The sequence below is a fragment of the Camellia sinensis genome, chromosome 15 (genome assembly GCF_055761805.1).
Source record: "Camellia sinensis isolate YWXY chromosome 15, ASM5576180v1, whole genome shotgun sequence".
Classification (NCBI taxonomy): Eukaryota; Viridiplantae; Streptophyta; class Magnoliopsida; order Ericales; family Theaceae; genus Camellia; species Camellia sinensis.
This window is the reverse complement of record NC_138975.1, coordinates 145,869,883-145,893,555: the sequence shown is the minus strand read 5'-3', so window position 1 is coordinate 145,893,555 and position 23,673 is coordinate 145,869,883.

Here is a 23,673-nt window from a genome sequence, read left to right as displayed (position 1 = left end):
CGTATAGGTGTTCGAGTGTTCGAACCGTAATGCGCAAGAAATGGCACCGAAACCCCGTATTTACATATCTGCCACTGTGCAGGAGAATCCGTATAGGTGTTCGAGTGTTCGAACCGTAATGCGCAAGAAATGGTATGTAAACCCCGTATTTACATATCTGCCACTGTGCAGGAGAATCCGTATAGGTGTTCGAGTGTTCCGACCGTAACGCGCAAGAAATGGTACCGAAATCCCGTATTTACATATCTGCCACTGTGCAGGAGAATCCGTAGAGGTGTTCGAGTGTTCGAACCGTAATGCGCAAGAAATGGTACCGAAACCCCGTATTTACATATATGCCACTGTGTAGGAGAATCCGGATAGGTGTTTGAGTGTTCGAACCGTAATGCGCAAGAAATGGTACCGAAACCCCGTATTTACAAATCTGCCACTATGCAGGAGAATCCGTATAGGTGTTCGAGTGTTCGAACCGTAATGCGCAAGAAATGGTACCGAAACCTCGTATTTACATATCTGCCACTGTGCAGGAGAATCCGTATAGGTGTTCGAGTGTTCGAACCGTAATGCGCAAGAAATGGTACCGAAACCCCGTATTTACATATCTGCCACTGTGCAGGAGAATCCGCATAGGTGTTCGAGTGTTCGAAACGTATTGCGCAAGAAATGGTATGTAAACCCCGTATTTACATATCTGCCACTGTGCAGGAAAATCCATATAGGTGTTCGAGTGTTCGAACCGTAATGCGCAAGAAATGGTACCGAAACCCCGTATTTACAAATCTGCCACTATGCAGGAGAATCCGTATAGGTGTTCGAGTGTTCGAACCGTAATGCGCAAGAAATGGTACCGAAACGTCGTATTGACATATCTGCCACTGTGCAGGAGAATCCGTATAGGTGTTCGAGTGTTCGAACCGTAATGCGCAAGAAATGGTATGGAAACCCCGTATTTACATATCTGCCACTGTGCAGGAGAATCCGTATAGGTGTTCGAGTGTTCCAACCGTGATGCGCAAGAAATGGTACCAAAACCCCGTATTTACATAGCTGCCACTGTGCAGGAGAATCCGTATAGGTGTTCGAGTGTTCGAACCGTAATGCGCAAGAAATGGTATGGAAACCCCGTATTTACATATCTGCCACTGTGCAGGAGAATCCGCATAGGTGTTCGAGTGTTCGAACCGTATTGCGCAAGAAATGGTATTTAAACCCCGTATTTACATATCTGCCACTATGCAGGAGAATCCGTATAGGTGTTCGAGTGTTCGGACCGTAATGCGCAAGAAATGGTACCGAAACCCCGTATTTACATATCTGCCACTGTGCAGGAGAATCCGTATAGGTGTTCGAGTGTTCGAACCGTAATGCGCAAGAAATGGTACCGAAACCCCGTATTTACATATCTGCCACTGTGCAGGAGAATTCGTATAGGTGTTCGAGTGTTCGAACCGTAATGCGCAAGAAATGGTATGGAAACCCCGTATTTACATATCTGCCACTGTGCAGGAGAATCCGTATATGTGTTCGAGTGTTCGAACCGTAATGCGCAAGAAATGGTACGGAAACCCCGTATTTACATATCTGCCGCTGTGCAGGAGAATCCGTATTGGTGTTCGAGTGTTCGAACCGTAATGCGCAAGAAATGGTTTGGAAACCCCGTATTTACATATCTGCCACTGTGCAGGAGATTCCGAATTGGTGTTCGAGTGTTCGAACCGTAATTCGCAAGAAATGGTACGGAAACCCCGTATTTACATATCTACCACTGTGCAGGAGAATCCGCATAGGTGTTCGAGTGTTCGAACCGAAATGCGCAAGAAATGGTATGCAAACCCCGTATTTACATATCTGCCACTGTGCAGGAGAATCCGTATAGGTGTTCGAGTGTTCAAACCGTAACGCGCAAGAAATGGTACAGGAACCCCGTATTTACATATCTGCCACTTTGCAGGAGAATCCGCATAGGTGTTCGAGTGTTCGAACCGTAATGCGCAAGAAATGGTACCGAAACCCCGTATTTACATATCTGCCACTGTGCAGGGGAATTCGTATAGGTGTTCGAGTGTTCGAACCGTAATGCGCAAGAAATGGTATGGAAACCCCGTATTTACATATCTGCCACTGTGCAGGAGAATCCGCATAGGTGTTCGAGTGTTCGAACCGTAATGCGCAAGAAATGGTATGTAAACCCCATATTTACATATCTGCCACTGTGCAGGAGAATCCGTATAGGTGTTCGAGTGTTCCAACCGTAATGCGCAAGAAATGGTACCAAAACCCCGTATTTACATATCTTCCACTGTGCAGGAGAATCCGTATAGGTGTTCGAGTGTTCGAACCGTAATGCGCAAGAAATGGCACCGAAACCCCGTATTTACATATCTGCCACTGTGCAGGAGAATCCGCATAGGTGTTCGAGTGTTCGAACCGTAATGCGCAAGAAATGGTATGGAAACCCCGTATTTACATATCTGCCACTGTGCAGGAGAATCCGTATAGGTGTTCGAGTGTTCCAACCGTAATGCGCAAGAAATGGTACCAAAACCCCGTATTTACATAGCTGCCACTGTGCAGGAGAATCCGTATAGGTGTTCGAGTGTTCGAACCGTAATGCACAAGAAATGGTATGGAAACCCCGTATTTACATATCTGCCACTGTGCAGGAGAATCCGCATAGGTGTTCGAGTGTTCGAACCGTATTGCGCAAGAAATGGTATTTAAACCCCGTATTTACATATCTGCCACTGTGCAGGAGAATCCGTATAGGTGTTCGAGTGTTCGAACCGTAATGCGCAAGAAATGGTACCGAAACCCCGTATTTACATATCTGCCACTGTGCAGGAGAATCCGTATAGGTGTTCGAGTGTTCGAACCGTAATGCGCAAGAAATGGTACCGAAACCCCGTATTTACATATCTGCCACTGTGCAGGAGAATTCGTATAGGTGTTCGAGTGTTCGAACCGTAATGCGCAAGAAATGGTATGGAAACCCCGTATTTATATATCTGCCACTGTGCAGGAGAATCCGTATATGTGTTCGAGTGTTCGAACCGTAATGCGCAAGAAATGGTACGGAAACCCCGTATTTACATATCTGCCACTGTGCAGGAGAATCCGTATAGGTGTTCGAGTGTTCGAACCGTAATGCGCAAGAAATGGTTTGGAAACCCCGTATTTACATATCTGCCACTGTGCAGGAGAATCCGTATAGGTGTTCGAGTGTTCGAACCGTAATGCGCAAGAAATGGTACCGAAACCCCGTATTTACATATCTGCCACTGTGCAGGAGAATCCGTATAGGTGTTCGAGTGTTCGAACCGTAATTCGCAGGAAATGGTACGGAAACCCCGTATTTACATATCTGCCACTGTGCAGGAGAATCCGCATAGGTGTTCGAGTGTTCGAACCGTAATGCGCAAGAAATGGTACCGAAACCCCGTATTTACATATCTGCCACTGTGCAGGAGAATCCGTATAGGTGTTCGAGTGTTCGAACCGTAATGTGCAAGAAATGGTACAGAAACCCCGTATTTACATATCTGCCACTGTGCAGGAGAATCCGCATAGGTGTTCGAGTGTTCGAACCGTAATGCGCAAGAAATGGTATGTAAACCCCGTATTTACATATCTGCCACTGTGCAGGAGAATCCATATAGGTGTTCGAGTGTTCCAACCGTAATGCGCAAGAAATGGTACCAAAACCCCGTATTTACATATCTGCCACTGTGCTGGAGAATCCGTATAGGTGTTCGAGTGTTCGAACCGTAATGCGCAAGAAATGGCACCGAAACCCCGTATTTACATATCTGCCACTGTGCAGGAGAATCCGTATAGGTGTTCGAGTGTTCGAACCGTAATGCGCAAGAAATGGTATGTAAACCCCGTATTTACATATCTGCCACTGTGCAGGAGAATCCGTATAGGTGTTCGAGTGTTCCGACCGTAACGCGCAAGAAATGGTACCGAAACCCCGTATTTACATATCTGCCACTGTGCAGGAGAATCCGTAGAGGTGTTCGAGTGTTCGAACCGTAATGCGCAAGAAATGGTACCGAAACCCCGTATTTACATATATGCCACTGTGTAGGAGAATCCGGATAGGTGTTTGAGTGTTCGAACCGTAATGCGCAAGAAATGGTACCGAAACCCCGTATTTACAAATCTGCCACTATGCAGGAGAATCCGTATAGGTGTTCGAGTGTTCGAACCGTAATGCGCAAGAAATGGTACCGAAACCTCGTATTTACATATCTGCCACTGTGCAGGAGAATCCGTATAGGTGTTCGAGTGTTCGAACCGTAATGCGCAAGAAATGGTACCGAAACCCCGTATTTACATATCTGCCACTGTGCAGGAGAATCCGCATAGGTGTTCGAGTGTTCGAACCGTATTGCGCAAGAAATGGTATGTAAACCCCGTATTTACATATCTGCCACTGTGCAGGAAAATCCGTATAGGTGTTCGAGTGTTCGAACCGTAATGCGCAAGAAATGGTACCGAAACCCCGTATTTACAAATCTGCCACTATGCAGGAGAATCCGTATAGGTGTTCGAGTGTTCAAACCGTAATGCGCAAGAAATGGTACCGAAACGTCGTATTTACATATCTGCCACTGCGCAGGAGAATCCGTATAGGTGTTCGAGTGTTCGAACCGTAATGCGCAAGAAATGGTACCGAAACCCCGTATTTACATATCTGCCACTGTGCAGGAGAATCCGCATAGGTGTTCGAGTGTTCGAACCGTAATGCGCAAGAAATGGTATGTAAACCCCATATTTACATATCTGCCACTGTGCAGGAGAATCCGTATAGGTGTTCGAGTGTTCCAACCGTAATGCGCAAGAAATGGTACCAAAACCCCGTATTTACATATCTTCCACTGTGCAGGAGAATCCGTATAGGTGTTCGGGTGTTCGAACCGTAATGCGCAAGAAATGGCACCGAAACCCCGTATTTACATATCTGCCACTGTGCAGGAGAATCCGCATAGGTGTTCGAGTGTTCGAACCGTAATGCGCAAGAAATGGTATGGAAACCCCGTATTTACATATCTGCTACTGTGCAGGAGAATCCGTATAGGTGTTCGAGTGTTCCAACCGTAATGCGCAAGAAATGGTACCAAAACCCCGTATTTACATAGCTGCCACTGTGCAGGAGAATCCGTATAGGTGTTCGAGTGTTCGAACCGTAATGCACAAGAAATGGTATGGAAACCCCGTATTTACATATCTGCCACTGTGCAGGAGAATCCGCATAGGTGTTCGAGTGTTCGAACCGTATTGCGCAAGAAATGGTATTTAAACCCCGTATTTACATATCTGCCACTGTGCAGGAGAATCCGTATAGGTGTTCGAGTGTTCGAACCGTAATGCGCAAGAAATGGTACCGAAACCCCGTATTTACATATCTGCCACTGTGCAGGAGAATCCGTATAGGTGTTCGAGTGTTCGAACCGTAATGCGCAAGAAATGGTACCGAAACCCCGTATTTACATATCTGCCACTGTGCAGGAGAATTCGTATAGGTGTTCGAGTGTTCGAACCGTAATGCGCAAGAAATGGTATGGAAACCCCGTATTTACATATCTGCCACTGTGCAGGAGAATCCGTATATGTGTTCTAGTGTTCGAACCGTAATGCGCAAGAAATGGTACGGAAACCCCGTATTTACATATCTGCCGCCGTGCAGGAGAATCCGTATAGGTGTTCGAGTGTTCGAACCGTAATGCGCAAGAAATGGTTTGGAAACCCCGTATTTACATATCTGCCACTGTGCAGGAGAATCCGTATAGGTGTTCGAGTGTTCGAACCGTAATGCGCAAGAAATGGTACCGAAACCCCGTATTTACATATCTGCCACTGTGCAGGAGAATCCGTATAGGTGTTCGAGTGTTCGAACCGTAATTCGCAGGAAATGGTACGGAAACCCCGTATTTACATATCTGCCACTGTGCAGGAGAATCCGCATAGGTGTTCGAGTGTTCGAACCGTAATGCGCAAGAAATGGTACCGAAACCCCGTATTTACATATCTGCCACTGTGCAGGAGAATCCGTATAGGTGTTCGAGTGTTCGAACCGTAATGCGCAAGAAATGGTACAGAAACCCCGTATTTACATATCTGCCACTGTGCAGGAGAATCCGCATAGGTGTTCGAGTGTTCGAACCGTAATGCGCAAGAAATGGTATGTAAACCCCGTATTTACATATCTGCCACTGTGCAGGAGAATCCATATAGGTGTTCGAGTGTTCCAACCGTAATGCGCAAGAAATGGTACCAAAACCCCGTATTTACATATCTGCCACTGTGCAGGAGAATCCGTATAGGTGTTCGAGTGTTCGAACCGTAATGCGCAAGAAATGGCACCGAAACCCCGTATTTACATATCTGCCACTGTGCAGGAGAATCCGTATAGGTGTTCGAGTGTTCGAACCGTAATGCGCAAGAAATGGTATGTAAACCCCGTATTTACATATCTGCCACTGTGCAGGAGAATCCGTATAGGTGTTCGAGTGTTCCGACCGTAACGCGCAAGAAATGGTACCGAAACCCCGTATTTACATATCTGCCACTGTGCAGGAGAATCCGTATAGGTGTTCGAGTGTTCGAACCGTAATGCGCAAGAAATTGTACCGAAACCCCGTATTTACATATCTGCCACTGTGTAGGAGAATCCGGATAGGTGTTTGAGTGTTCGAACCGTAATGCGCAAGAAATGGTACCGAAACCCCGTATTTACAAATCTGCCACTATGCAGGAGAATCCGTATAGGTGTTCGAGTGTTCGAACCGTAATGCGCAAGAAATGGTACCGAAACCTCGTATTTACATATCTGCCACTGTGCAGGAGAATCCGTATAGGTGTTCGAGTGTTCGAACCGTAATGCGCAAGAAATGGTACCGAAACCCCGTATTTACATATCTGCCACTGTGCAGGAGAATCCGCATAGGTGTTCGAGTGTTCGAACCGTATTGCGCAAGAAATGGTATGTAAACCCCGTATTTACATATCTGCCACTCTGCAGGAAAATCCGTATAGGTGTTCGAGTGTTCGAACCGTAATGCGCAAGAAATGGTACCGAAACCCCGTATTTACAAATCTGCCACTATGCAGGAGAATCCGTATAGGTGTTCGAGTGTTCGAACCGTAATGCGCAAGAAATGGTACCGAAACCTCGTATTTACATATCTGCCACTGTGCAGGAGAATCCGTATAGGTGTTCGAGTGTTCGAACCGTAATGCGCAAGAAATGGTACCGAAACCCCGTATTTACATATCTGCCACTGTGCAGGAGAATCCGTATAGGTGTTCGAGTGTTCGAACCGTATTGCGCAAGAAATGGTATGTAAACCCCGTATTTACATATCTGCCACTGTGCAGGAGAATCCGTATAGGTGTTCGAGTGTTCGAACCGTAATGCGCAAGAAATGGTACCGAAACCCCGTATTTACATATCTGCCACTGTTTAGGAGAATCCGTATAGGTGTTCGAGTGTTCGAACCGTAATGCGCAAGAAATGGTACCGAAACCCCGTATTTACATATCTGCCACTGTGCAGGATAATCCGTATAGATGTTCGAGTGTTCGAATCGTAATGCGCAAGAAATGGTACCGAAACCCCGTATTTACATATCTGCCACTGTGCAGGAGAATCCGAATAGGTGTTCGAGTGTTCGAACCGTAATGCGCAAGAAATGGTACCGAAACCCCGTATTTACATATCTGCCACTATGCAGGATAATCCGTATAGATGTTCGAGTGTTCGAACCGTAATGTGCAAGAAATGGTACCGAAACCCCGTATTTACATATCTGCCACTGTGCAGGAGAATCCGTATAGGTGTTCGAGTGTTCGAACCGTAATTCGCAGGAAATGGTACGGAAACCCCGTATTTACATATCTGCCACTGTGCAGGAGAATCCGCATAGGTGTTCGAGTGTTCGAACCGTAATGCGCAAGAAATGGTACCGAAACCCCGTATTTACATATCTGCCACTGTGCAGGAGAATCCGTATAGGTGTTCGAGTGTTCGAACCGTAACGCGCAAGAAATGGTACAGAAACCCCGTATTTACATATCTGCCACTGTGCAGGAGAATCCGCATAGGTGTTCGAGTGTTCGAACCGTAATGCGCAAGAAATGGTATGTAAACCCCGTATTTACATATCTGCGACTGTGCAGGAGAATCCATATAGGTGTTCGAGTGTTCCAACCGTAATGCGCAAGAAATGGTACCAAAACCCCGTATTTACATATCTGCCACTGTGCAGGAGAATCCGTATAGGTGTTCGAGTGTTCGAACCGTAATGCGCAAGAAATGGTATGGAAACCCCGTATTTACATATCTGTCACTGTGCAGGAGAATCCGCATAGGTGTTCGAATGTTCGAACCGTATTGCGCAAGAAATGGTATGTAAACCCCGTATTTACATATCTGCCACTGTGCAGGAGAATCCGTATAGGTGTTCGAGTGTTCCAACCGTAATGCGCAAGAAATGGTACCAAAACCCCGTATTTACATATCTGCCACTGTGCAGGAGAATCCGTATAGGTGTTCGAGTGTTCGAACCGTAATGCGCAAGAAATGGCACCGAAACCCCGTATTTACATATCTGCCACTGTGCAGGAGAATCCGTATAGGTGTTCGAGTGTTCGAACCGTAATGCGCAAGAAATGGTATGTAAACCCCGTATTTACATATCTGCCACTGTGCAGGAGAATCCGTATAGGTGTTCGAGTGTTCCGACCGTAACGCGCAAGAAATGGTACCGAAACCCCGTATTTACATATCTGCCACTGTGCAGGAGAATCCGTATAGGTGTTCGAGTGTTCGAACCGTAATGCGCAAGAAATGGTACCGAAACCCCGTATTTACATATCTGCCACTGTGTAGGAGAATCCGGATAGGTGTTCGAGTGTTCGAACCGTAATGCGCAAGAAATGGTACCGAAACCCCGTATTTACATATCTGCCACTGTGCAGGAGAATCCGCATAGGTGTTCGAGTGTTCGAACCGTATTGCGCAAGAAATGGTATGTAAACCCGTATTTACATATCTGCCACTGTGCAGGAGAATCCGTATAGGTGTTCGAGTGTTCGAACCGTAATGCGCAAGAAATGGTACCGAAACCCCGTATTTACAAATCTGCCACTATGCAGGAGAATCCGTATAAGTGTTCGAGTGTTCGAACCGTAATGGGCAAGAAATGGTACCGAAACCCCGTATTTACATATCTGCCACTGTGCAGGAGAATCCGTATAGGTGTTCGAGTGTTCGAACCGTAATGCGCAAGAAATGGTACCGAAACCCCGTATTTACATATCTGCCACTGTGCAGGAGAATCCGCATAGGTGTTCGAGTGTTCGAACCGTATTGCGCAAGAAATGGTATGTAAACCCCGTATTTACATATCTGCCACTGTGCAGGAGAATCCGTATAGGTGTTCGAGTGTTCGAACCGTAATGCGCAAGAAATGGTACCGAAACCCCGTATTTACATATCTGCCACTGTTTAGGAGAATCCGTATAGGTGTTCGAGTGTTCGAACCGTAATGCGCAAGAAATTGTACCGAAACCCCGTATTTACATATCTGCCACTGTGCAGGATAATCCGTATAGATGTTCGAGTGTTCGAATCGTAATGCGCAAGAAATGGTACCGAAACCCCGTATTTACATATCTGCCACTGTGCAGGAGAATCCGAATAGGTGTTCGAGTGTTCGAACCGTAATGCGCAAGAAATGGTACCGAAACCCCGTATTTACATATCTGCCACTGTGCAGGAGAATTCGTATAGGTGTTCGAGTGTTCGAACCGTAATGCGCAAGAAATGGTATGTAAACCCCGTATTTACATATCTGCCACTGTGCAGGAGAATCCGTATATGTGTTCGAGTGTTCGAACCGTAATGCGCAAGAAATGGTACAGAAACCTCGTATTTACATATCTGCCGCTGTGCAGGAGAATCCGTATTGGTGTTCGAGTGTTCGAACCGTAATGCGCAAGAAATGGTTTGGAAACCCCGTATTTACATATCTGCCACTGTGCAGGAGAATCCGAATAGGTGTTCGAGTGTTCGAACCGTAATGCGCAAGAAATGGTATGGAAACCCCGTATTTACATATCTGCCACTGTGCAGGAGAATCCGTATAGGTGTTCGAGTGTTCGAACCGTAATTCGCAGGAAATGGTACGGAAACCCCGTATTTACATATCTGCCACTGTGCAGGAGAATCCGCATAGGTGTTCGAGTGTTCGAACCGTAATGCGCAAGAAATGGTACCGAAACCCCGTATTTACATATCTGCCACTGTGCAGGAGAATCCGTATAGGTGTTCGAGTGTTCGAACCGTAACGCGCAAGAAATGGTACAGAAACCCCGTATTTACATATCTGCCACTGTGCAGGAGAATCCGCATAGGTGTTCGAGTGTTCGAACCGTAATGCGCAAGAAATGGTATGTAAACCCCGTATTTACATATCTGCGACTGTGCAGGAGAATCCATATAGGTGTTCGAGTGTTCCAACCGTAATGCGCAAGAAATGGTACCAAAACCCCGTATTTACATATCTGCCACTGTGCAGGAGAATCCGTATAGGTGTTCGAGTGTTCGAACCGTAATGCGCAAGAAATGGTATGGAAACCCCGTATTTACATATCTGTCACTGTGCAGGAGAATCCGCATAGGTGTTCGAATGTTCGAACCGTATTGCGCAAGAAATGGTATGTAAACCCCGTATTTACATATCTGCCACTGTGCAGGAGAATCCGTATAGGTGTTCGAGTGTTCCAACCGTAATGCGCAAGAAATGGTACCAAAACCCCGTATTTACATATCTGCCACTGTGCAGGAGAATCCGTATAGGTGTTCGAGTGTTCGAACCGTAATGCGCAAGAAATGGCACCGAAACCCCGTATTTACATATCTGCCACTGTGCAGGAGAATCCGTATAGGTGTTCGAGTGTTCGAACCGTAATGCGCAAGAAATGGTATGTAAACCCCGTATTTACATATCTGCCACTGTGCAGGAGAATCCGTATATGTGTTCGAGTGTTCGAACCGTAATGCGCAAGAAATGGTATGCAAACCCCGTATTTACATATCTGCCACTGTGCAGGAGAATCCGTATAGGTGTTCGAGTGTTCGAACCGTAATGCGCAAGAAATGGTATGCAAACCCCGTATTTACATATCTGCCACTGTGCAGGAGAATCCGTATAGGTGTTCGAGTGTTCGAACCGTAACGCGCAAGAAATGGTACAGGAACCCCGTATTTACATATCTGCCACTGTGCAGGAGAATTCGTATAGGTGTTCGAGTGTTCGAACCGTAATGCGCAAGAAATGGTATGTAAACCCCGTATTTACATATCTGCCACTGTGCAGGAGAATCCGTATATGTGTTCGAGTGTTCGAACCGTAATGCGCAAGAAATGGTACAGAAACCTCGTATTTACATATCTGCCGCTGTGCAGGAGAATCCGTATTGGTGTTCGAGTGTTCGAACCGTAATGCGCAAGAAATGGTTTGGAAACCCCGTATTTACATATCTGCCACTGTGCAGGAGAATCCGAATAGGTGTTCGAGTGTTCGAACCGTAATGCGCAAGAAATGGTAGGGAAACCCCGTATTTACATATCTGCCATTGTGCAGGAGAATCCGTATAGGTGTTCGAGTGTTCGAACCGTAATTCGCAGGAAATGGTACGGAAACCCCGTATTTACATATCTGCCACTGTGCAGGAGAATCCGTATAGGTGTTCGAGTGTTCGAACCGTAATGCGCAAGAAATGGTATGTAAACCCCGTATTTACATATCTGCCACTGTGCAGGAGAATCCGCATAGGTGTTCGAGTGTTCGAACCGTAATGCGCAAGAAATGGTATGGAAACCCCGTATTTACATATCTGCCACTGTGCAGGAGAATCCGCATAGGTGTTCGAGTGTTCGAATCGTAATGCGCAAGAAATGGTACCGAAACCCCGTATTTACATATCTGCCACTGTGCAGGAGAATTCGTATAGGTGTTCGAGTGTTCGAACCGTAATGCGCAAGAAATGGTATGTAAACCCCGTATTTACATATCTGCCACTGTGCAGGAGAATCCGTATAGGTGTTCGAGTGTTCGAACCGTAACGCGCAAGAAATGGTACAGGAACCCCGTATTTACATATCTGCCACTGTGCAGGAGAATTCGTATAGGTGTTCGAGTGTTCGAACCGTAATGCGCAAGAAATGGTATGTAAACCCCGTATTTACATATCTGCCACTGTGCAGGAGAATCCGTATATGTGTTCGAGTGTTCGAACCGTAATGCGCAAGAAATGGTACAGAAACCTCGTATTTACATATCTGCCGCTGTGCAGGAGAATCCGTATTGGTGTTCGAGTGTTCGAACCGTAATGCGCAAGAAATGGTTTGGAAACCCCGTATTTACATATCTGCCACTGTGCAGGAGAATCCGAATAGGTGTTCGAGTGTTCGAACCGTAATGCGCAAGAAATGGTAGGGAAACCCCGTATTTACATATCTGCCATTGTGCAGGAGAATCCGTATAGGTGTTCGAGTGTTCGAACCGTAATTCGCAGGAAATGGTACGGAAACCCCGTATTTACATATCTGCCACTGTGCAGGAGAATCCGTATAGGTGTTCGAGTGTTCGAACCGTAATGCGCAAGAAATGGTATGTAAACCCCGTATTTACATATCTGCCACTGTGCAGGAGAATCCGCATAGGTGTTCGAGTGTTCGAACCGTAATGCGCAAGAAATGGTATGGAAACCCCGTATTTACATATCTGCCACTGTGCAGGAGAATCCGCATAGGTGTTCGAGTGTTCGAATCGTAATGCGCAAGAAATGGTACCGAAACCCCGTATTTACATATCTGCCACTGTGCAGGAGAATTCGTATAGGTGTTCGAGTGTTCGAACCGTAATGCGCAAGAAATGGTATGTAAACCCCGTATTTACATATCTGCCACTGTGCAGGAGAATCCGTATATGTGTTCGAGTGTTCGAACCGTAATGCGCAAGAAATGGTACAGAAACCTCGTATTTACATATCTGCCGCTGTGCAGGAGAATCCGTATTGGTGTTCGAGTGTTCGAACCGTAATGTGCAAGAAATGGTTTGGAAACCCCGTATTTACATATCTGCCACTGTGCAGGAGAATCCGAATAGGTGTTCGAGTGTTCGAACCGTAATGCGCAAGAAATGGTATGGAAACCCCGTATTTACATATCTGCCACTGTGCAGGAGAATCCGTATAGGTGTTCGAGTGTTCGAACCGTAATTCGCAGGAAATGGTACGGAAACCCCGTATTTACATATCTGCCACTGTGCAGGAGAATCCGTATAGGTGTTCGAGTGTTCGAACCGTAATGCGCAAGAAATGGTATGTAAACCCCGTATTTACATATCTGCCACTGTGCAGGAGAATCCACATAGGTGTTCGAGTGTTCGAACCGTAATGCGCAAGAAATGGTATGGAAACCCCGTATTTACATATCTGCCACTGTGCAGGAGAATCCGCATAGGTGTTCGAGTGTTCGAACCGTAATGCGCAACAAATGGTATGTAAACCCCGTATTTACATATCTGCCACTGTGCAGGAGAATCCGTATAGGTGTTCGAGTGTTCCAACTGTAATGCGCAAGAAATGGTACCAAAACCCCGTATTTACATATCTTCCACTGTGCAGGAGAATCCGTATAGGTGTTCGAGTGTTCGAACCGTAATGCGCAAGAAATGGCACCGAAACCCCGTATTTACATATCTGCCACTGTGCAGGAGAATCCGTATAGGTGTTCGAGTGTTCGAACCGTAATGCGCAAGAAATGGTATGTAAACCCCGTATTTACATATCTGCCACTGTGCAGGAGAATCCGTACAGGTGTTCGAGTGTTCGAACCGTAATGCGCAAGAAATGGTACAGAAACCCCGTAGTTACATATCTGCCACTGTGCAGGAGAATCCGCATAGGTGTTCGAGTGTTCGAACCGTAATGCGCAAGAAATGGTACCGAAACCCCGTATTTAAATATCTGGCACTGTGCAGGAGAATTCGTATTGGTGTTCGAGTGTTCGAACCGTAATGCGCAAGAAATGGTATGGAAACCCCGTATTTACATATCTGCCACTGTGCAGGAGAATCCGTATATGTGTTCGAGTGTTCGAACCGTAATGCGCAAGAAATGGTACGGAAACCCCGTATTTACATATCTGCCGCTGTGCAGGAGAAGCCGTATTGGTGTTCGAGTGTTCGAACCGTAATGCGCAAGAAATGGTTTGGAAACCCCGTATTTACATATCTGCCACTGTGCAGGAGAATCCGTATATGTGTTCGAGTGTTCGAACCGTAATGCGCAAGAAATGGTACAGAAACCTCGTATTTACATATCTGCCGCTGTGCAGGAGAATCCGTATTGGTGTTCGAGTGTTCGAACCGTAATGCGCAAGAAATGGTTTGGAAACCCCGTATTTACATATCTGCCACTGTGCAGGAGAATCCGAATAGGTGTTCGAGTGTTCGAACCGTAATGCGCAAGAAATGGTATGGAAACCCCGTATTTACATATCTGCCACTGTGCAGGAGAATCCGTATAGGTGTTCGAGTGTTCGAACCGTAATTCGCAGGAAATGGTACGGAAACCCCGTATTTACATATCTGCCACTGTGCAGGAGAATCCGTATAGGTGTTCGAGTGTTCGAACCGTAATGCGCAAGAAATGGTATGTAAACCCCGTATTTACATATCTGCCACTGTGCAGGAGAATCCGCATAGGTGTTCGAGTGTTCGAACCGTAATGCGCAAGAAATGGTATGGAAACCCCGTATTTACATATCTGCCACTGTGCAGGAGAATCCGCATAGGTGTTCGAGTGTTCGAATCGTAATGCGCAAGAAATGGTACCGAAACCCCGTATTTACATATCTGCCACTGTGCAGGAGAATTCGTATAGGTGTTCGAGTGTTCGAACCGTAATGCGCAAGAAATGGTATGTAAACCCCGTATTTACATATCTGCCACTGTGCAGGAGAATCCGTATATGTGTTCGAGTGTTCGAACCGTAATGCGCAAGAAATGGTACAGAAACCTCGTATTTACATATCTGCCGCTGTGCAGGAGAATCCGTATTGGTGTTCGAGTGTTCGAACCGTAATGCGCAAGAAATGGTTTGGAAACCCCGTATTTACATATCTGCCACTGTGCAGGAGAATCCGAATAGGTTTGTTCGAGTTTTCGAACCGTAATGCGCAAGAAATGGTATGGAAACCCCGTATTTACATATCTGCCACTGTGCAGGAGAATCTGTATAGGTGTTCGAGTGTTCGAACCGTAATTCGCAGGAAATGGTACGGAAACCCCGTATTTACATATCTGCCACTGTGCAGGAGAATCCGTATAGGTGTTCGAGTGTTCGAACCGTAATGCGCAAGAAATGGTATGTAAACCCCGTATTTACATATCTGCCACTGTGCAGGAGAATCCGCATAGGTGTTCGAGTGTTCGAACCGTAATGCGCAAGAAATGGTATGGAAACCCCGTATTTACATATCTGCCACTGTGCAGGAGAATCCGCATAGGTGTTCGAGTGTTCGAACCGTAATGCGCAACAAATGGTATGTAAACCCCGTATTTACATATCTGCCACTGTGCAGGAGAATCCGTATAGGTGTTCGAGTGTTCCAACTGTAATGCGCAAGAAATGGTACCAAAACCCCGTATTTACATATCTTCCACTGTGCAGGAGAATCCGTATAGGTGTTCGAGTGTTCGAACCGTAATGCGCAAGTAATGGCACCGAAACCCCGTATTTACATATCTGCCACTGTGCAGGAGAATCCGTATAGGTGTTCGAGTGTTCGAACCGTAATGCGCAAGAAATGGTATGTAAACCCCGTATTTACATATCTGCCACTGTGCAGGAGAATCCGTACAGGTGTTCGAGTGTTCGAACCGTAATGCGCAAGAAATGGTACAGAAACCCCGTAGTTACATATCTGCCACTGTGCAGGAGAATCCGCATAGGTGTTCGAGTGTTCGAACCGTAATGCGCAAGAAATGGTACCGAAACCCCGTATTTAAATATCTGGCACTGTGCAGGAGAATTCGTATTGGTGTTCGAGTGTTCGAACCGTAATGCGCAAGAAATGGTATGGAAACCCCGTATTTACATATCTGCCACTGTGCAGGAGAATCCGTATATGTGTTCGAGTGTTCGAACCGTAATGCGCAAGAAATGGTACGGAAACCCCGTATTTACATATCTGCCGCTGTGCAGGAGAATCCGTATTGGTGTTCGAGTGTTCGAACCGTAATGCGCAAGAAATGGTTTGGAAACCCCGTATTTACATATCTGCCACTGTGCAGGAGAATCCGAATAGGTGTTCGAGTGTTCGAACCGTAATGCGCAAGAAATGGTATGGAAACCCCGTATTTACATATCTGCCACTGTGCAGGAGAATCCGTATAGGTGTTCGAGTGTTCGAACCGTAATTCGCAGGAAATGGTACGGAAACCCCGTATTTACATATCTGCCACTGTGCAGGAGAATCCGCATAGGTGTTCGAGTGTTCGAACCGTAATGCGCAAGAAATGGTACCGAAACCCCGTATTTACATATCTGCCACTGTGCAGGAGAATCCGGATAGGTGTTCGAGTGTTCGAACCGTAATGCGCAAGAAATGGTACAGAAACCCCGTATTTACATATCTGCCACTGTGCAGGAGAATCCGCATAGGTGTTCGAGTGTTCGAACCGTAATGCGCAAGAAATGGTATGTAAACCCCGTATTTACATATTTGCCACTGTGCAGGAGAATCCGTATAGGTGTTCGAGTGTTCCAACCGTAATGCGCAAGAAATGGTACCAAAACCCCGTATTTACATATCTGCCACTGTGCAGGAGAATCCGCATAGGTGTTCGAGTGTTCGAACCGTAATGCGCAAGAAATGGTATGGAAACCCCGTATTTACATATCTGCCACTGTGCAGGAGAATCCGTATAGGTGTTCGAGTGTTCCAACCGTAATGCGCAAGAAATGGTTCCAAAACCCCGTATTTACATAGCTGCCACTGTGCAGGAGAATCCGTATAGGTGTTCGAGTGTTCGAACCGTAATGCGCAAGAAATGGTATGGAAACCCCGTATTTACATATCTGCCACTGTGCAGGAGAATCCGCATAGGTGTTCGAGTGTTCGAACCGTATTGCGCAAGAAATGGTATTTAAACCCCGTATTTACATATCTGCCACTGTGCAGGAGAATCCGTATAGGTGTTCGAGTGTTCGAACCGTAATGCACAAGAAATGGTACCGAAACCCCGTATTTACATATCTGCCACTGTGCAGGAGAATCCGTATAGGTGTTCGAGTGTTCGAACCGTAATGCACAAGAAATGGTACCGAAACCCCGTATTTACATATCTGCCACTGTGCAGGAGAATTCGTATAGGTGTTCGAGTGTTCGAACCGTAATGCGCAAGAAATGGTATGGAAACCCCGTATTTACATATCTGCCACTGTGCAGGAGAATCCGTATATGTGTTCGAGTGTTCGAACCGTAATGCGCAAGAAATGGTACGGAAACCCCGTATTTACATATCTGCCGCTGTGCAGGAGAATCCGTATTGGTGTTCGAGTGTTCGAACCGTAATGCGCAAGAAATGGTTTGGAAACCCCGTATTTACATATCTGCCACTGTGCAGGAGAATCCGAATTGGTGTTCGAGTGTTCGAACCGTAATTCGCAAGAAATGGTACGGAAACCCCGTATTTACATATCTACCACTGTGCAGGAGAATCCGCATAGGTTTTCGAGTGTTCGAACCGTAATGCGCAAGAAATGGTATGCAAACCCCGTATTTACATATCTGCCACTGTGCAGGAGAATCCGTATAGGTGTTCGAGTGTTCGAACCGTAACGCGCAAGAAATGGTACAGGAACCCCGTATTTACATATCTGCCACTGTGCAGGAGAATCCGCATAGGTGTTCGAGTGTTCGAACCGTAATGCGCAAGAAATGGTACCGAAACCCCGTATTTAGATATCTGCCACTGTGCAGGAGAATTCGTATAGGTGTTCGAGTGTTCGAACCGTAATGCGCAAGAAATGGTATGGAAACCCCGTATTTACATATCTGCCACTGTGCAGGAGAATCCGCATAGGTGTTCGAGTGTTCGAACCGTAATGCGCAAGAAATGGTATGTAAACCCCGTATTTACATATCTGCCACTGTGCAGGAGAATCCGTATAGGTGTTCGAGTGTTCCAACCGTAATGCGCAAGAAATGGTACCAAAACCCCGTATTTACATATCTTCCACTGTGCAGGAGAATCCGTATAGGTGTTCGAGTGTTCGAACCGTAATGCGCAAGAAATGGCACCGAAACCCCGTATTTACATATCTGCCACTGTGCAGGAGAATCCGCATAGGTGTTCGAGTGTTCGAACCGTAATGCGCAAGAAATGGTATGGAAACCCCGTATTTACATATCTGCCACTGTGCAGGAGAATCCGTATAGGTGTTCGAGTGTTCCAACCGTAATGCGCAAGAAATGGTACCAAAACCCCGTATTTACATAGCTGCCACTGTGCAGGAGAATCCGTATAGGTGTTCGAGTGTTCGAACCGTAATGCGCAAGAAATGGTACCGAAACCCCGTATTTACATATCTGCCACTGTGCAGGAGAATCCGTATAGGTGTTCGAGTGTTCGAACCGTAATGCGCAAGAAATGGTACCGAAACCCCGTATTTACATATCTGCCACTTTGCAGGAGAATTCGTATAGGTGTTCGAGTGTTCGAACCGTAATGCGCAAGAAATGGTATGGAAACCCCGTATTTACATATCTGCCACTGTGCAGGAGAATCCGTATATGTGTTCGAGTGTTCGAACCGTAATGCGCAAGAAATGGTACGGAAACCCCGTATTTACATATCTGCCGCTGTGCAGGAGAATCCGTATAGGTCTTCGAGTGTTCGAACCGTAATGCGCAAGAAATGGTTTGGAAACCCCGTATTTACATATCTGCCACTGTGCAGGAGAATCCGTATAGGTGTTCGAGTGTTCGAACCGTAATGCGCAAGAAATGGTACCGAAACCCCGTATTTACATATCTGCCACTGTGCAGGTGAATCCGTATAGGTGTTCGAGTGTTCGAACCGTAATTCGCAGGAAATGGTACGGAAACCCCGTATTTACATATCTGCCACTGTGCAGGAGAATCCGCATAGGTGTTCGAGTGTTCGAACCGTAATGCGCAAGAAATGGTACCGAAACCCCGTATTTACATATCTGCCACTGTGCAGGAGAATCCGTATAGGTGTTCGAGTGTTCGAACCGTAATGCGCAAGAAATGGTACAGAAACCCCGTATTTACATATCTGCCACTGTGCAGGAGAATCCTCATAGGTGTTCGAGTGTTCGAACCGTAATGCGCAAGAAATGGTATGTAAACCCCGTATTTACATATCTGCCACTGTGCAGGAGAATCCATATAGGTGTTCGAGTGTTCCAACCGTAATGCGCAAGAAATGGTACCAAAACCCCGTATTTACATATCTGCCACTGTGCAGGAGAATCCGTATAGGTGTTCGAGTGTTCGAACCGTAATGCGCAAGAAATGGCACCGAAACCCCGTATTTACATATCTGCCACTGTGCAGGAGAATCCGTATAGGTGTTCGAGTGTTCGAACCGTAATGCGCAAGAAATGGTATGTAAACCCCGTATTTACATATCTGCCACTGTGCAGGAGAATCTGTATAGGTGTTCGAGTGTTCCGACCGTAACGCGCAAGAAATGGTACCGAAACCCCGTATTTACATATCTGCCACTGTGCAGGAGAATCCGTATAGGTGTTCGAGTGTTCGAACCGTAATGCGCAAGAAATGGTACCGAAACCCCGTATTTACATATCTGCCACTGTGTAGGAGAATCCGGATAGGTGTTTGAGTGTTCGAACCGTAATGCGCAAGAAATGGTACCGAAACCCCGTATTTACAAATCTGCCACTATGCAGGAGAATCCGTATAGGTGTTCGAGTGTTCGAACCGTAATGCGCAAGAAATGGTACCGAAACCTCGTATTTACATATCTGCCACTGTGCAGGAGAATCCGTATAGGTGTTCGAGTGTTCGAACCGTAATGCGCAAGAAATGGTACCGAAACCCCGTATTTACATATCTGCCACTGTGCTGGAGAATCCGCATAGGTGTTCGAGTGTTCGAACCGTATTGCGCAAGAAATGGTATGTAAACCCCGTATTTACATATCTGCCACTGTGCAGGAGAATCCGTATAGGTGTTCGAGTGTTCGAACCGTAATGCGCAAGAAATGGTACCGAAACCCCGTATTTACAAATCTGCCACTATGCAGGAGAATCCGTATAGGTGTTCGAGTGTTCGAACCGTAATGCGCAAGAAATGATACCGAAACCTCGTATTTACATATCTGCCACTGTGCAGGAGAATCCGTATAGGTGTTCGAGTGTTCGAACCGTAATGCGCAAGAAATGGTACCGAAACCCCGTATTTACATATCTGCCACTGTGCAGGAGAATCCGCATAGGTGTTCGAGTGTTCGAACCGTATTGCGCAAGAAATGGTATGTAAACCCCGTATTTACATATCTGCCACTGTGCAGGAGAATCCGTATAGGTGTTCGAGTGTTCGAACCGTAATGCGCAAGAAATGGTACCGAAACCCCGTATTTACATATCTGCCACTGTTTAGGAGAATCCGTATAGGTGTTCGAGTGTTCGAACCGTAATGCGCAAGAAATGGTACCGAAACCCCGTATTTACATATCTGCCACTGTGCAGGATAATCCGTATAGATGTTCGAGTGTTCGAATCGTAATGCGCAAGAAATGGTACCGAAACCCCGTATTTACATATCTGCCACTGTGCAGGAGAATCCGAATAGGTGTTCGAGTGTTCGAACCGTAATGCGCAAGAAATGGTACCGAAACCCCGTATTTACATATCTACCACTGTGCAGGAGAATTCGTATAGGTGTTCGAGTGTTCGAACCGTAATGCGCAAGAAATGGTATGTAAACCCCGTATTTACATATCTGCCACTGTGCAGGAGAATCCGTATATGTGTTCGAGTGTTCGAACCGTAATGCGCAAGAAATGGTACAGAAACCTCGTATTTACATATCTGCCGCTGTGCAGGAGAATCCGTATTGGTGTTCGAGTGTTCGAACCGTAATGCGCAAGAAATGGTTTGGAAACCCCGTATTTACATATCTGCCACTGTGCAGGAGAATCCGAATAGGTGTTCGAGTGTTCGAACCGTAATGCGCAAGAAATGGTATGGAAACCCCGTATTTACATATCTGCCACTGTGCAGGAGAATCCGTATAGGTGTTCGAGTGTTCGAACCGTAATTCGCAGGAAATGGTACGGAAACCCCGTATTTACATATCTGCCACTGTGCAGGAGAATCCGTATAGGTGTTCGAGTGTTCGAACCGTAATGCGCAAGAAATGATACCGAAACCTCGTATTTACATATCTGCCACTGTGCAGGAGAATCCGAATAGGTGTTCGAGTGTTCGAACCGTAATGCGCAAGAAATGGTATGGAAACCCCGTATTTACATATCTGCCACTGTGCAGGAGAATCCGTATAGGTGTTCGAGTGTTCGAACCGTAATGCGCAAGAAATGGTACCGAAACCCCGTATTTACATATCTGCCACTGTGCAGGATAATCCGCATAGGTGTTCGAGTGTTCGAACCGTATTGCGCAAGAAATGGTATGTAAACCCCGTATTTACATATCTGCCACTGTGCAGGAGAATCCGTATAGGTGTTCGAGTGTTCGAACCGTAATGCGCAAGAAATGGTACCGAAACCCCGTATTTACAAATCTGCCACTTTGCAGGAGAATCCGTATAGGTGTTCGAGTGTTCGAACCGTAATGCGCAAGAAATGGCACCGAAACCCCGTATTTACATATCTGCCACTGTGCAGGAGAATCCGTATAGGTGTTCGAGTGTTCGAACCGTAATGCGCAAGAAATGGTACCGAAACCCCGTATTTACATATCTGCCACTGTGCAGGATAATCCGCATAGGTGTTCGAGTGTTCGAACCGTAATGCGCAAGAAATGGTTTGGAAACCCCGTATTTACATATCTGCCACTGTGCAGGAGAATCCGAATAGGTGTTCGAGTGTTCGAACCGTAATGCGCAAGAAATGGTATGGAAACCCCGTATTTACATATCTGCCACTGTGCAGGAGAATCCGTATAGGTGTTCGAGTGTTCGAACCGTAATGCGCAAGAAATGGTACCGAAACCCCGTATTTACATATCTGCCACTGTGCAGGATAATCCGCATAGGTGTTCGAGTGTTCGAACCGTATTGCGCAAGAAATGGTATGTAAACCCCGTATTTACATATCTGCCACTGTGCAGGAGAATCCGTATAGGTGTTCGAGTGTTCGAACCGTAATGCGCAAGAAATGGTACCGAAACCCCGTATTTACAAATCTGCCACTATGCAGGAGAATCCGTATAGGTGTTCGAGTGTTCGAACCGTAATGCGCAAGAAATGGCACCGAAACCCCGTATTTACATATCTGCCACTGTGCAGGAGAATCCGTACAGGTGTTCGAGTGTTCGAACCGTAATGCGCAAGAAATGGTACAGAAACCCCGTAGTTACATATCTGCCACTGTGCAGGAGAATCCGCATAGGTGTTCGAGTGTTCGAACCGTAATGCGCAAGAAATGGTATGTAAACCCCGTATTTACATATCTGCCACTGTGCAGGAGAATCTGTATAGGTGTTCGAGTGTTCCGACCGTAACGCGCAAGAAATGGTACCGAAACCCCGTATTTACATATCTGCCACTGTGCAGGAGAATCCGTATAGGTGTTCGAGTGTTCGAACCGTAATGCGCAAGAAATGGTACCGAAACCCCGTATTTACATATCTGCCACTGTGTAGGAGAATCCGGATAGGTGTTTGAGTGTTCGAACCGTAATGCGCAAGAAATGGTACCGAAACCCCGTATTTACAAATCTGCCACTATGCAGGAGAATCCGTATAGGTGTTCGAGTGTTCGAACCGTAATGCGCAAGAAATGGTACCGAAACCTCGTATTTACATATCTGCCACTGTGCAGGAGAATCCGTATAGGTGTTCGAGTGTTCGAACCGTAATGCGCAAGAAATGGTACCGAAACCCCGTATTTACATATCTGCCACTGTGCAGGATAATCCGCATAGGTGTTCGAGTGTTCGAACCGTATTGCGCAAGAAATGGTATGTAAACCCCGTATTTACATATCTGCCACTGTGCAGGAGAATCCGTATAGGTGTTCGAGTGTTCGAACCGTAATGCGCAAGAAATGGTACCGAAACCCCGTATTTACAAATCTGCCACTATGCAGGAGAATCCGTATAGGTGTTCGAGTGTTCGAACCGTAATGCGCAAGAAATGATACCGAAACCTCGTATTTACATATCTGCCACTGTGCAGGAGAATCCGTATAGGTGTTCGAGTGTTCGAACCGTAATGCGCAAGAAATGGTACCGAAACCCCGTATTTACATATCTGCCACTGTGCAGGAGAATCCGCATAGGTGTTCGAGTGTTCGAACCGTATTGCGCAAGAAATGGTATGTAAACCCCGTATTTACATATCTGCCACTGTGCAGGAGAA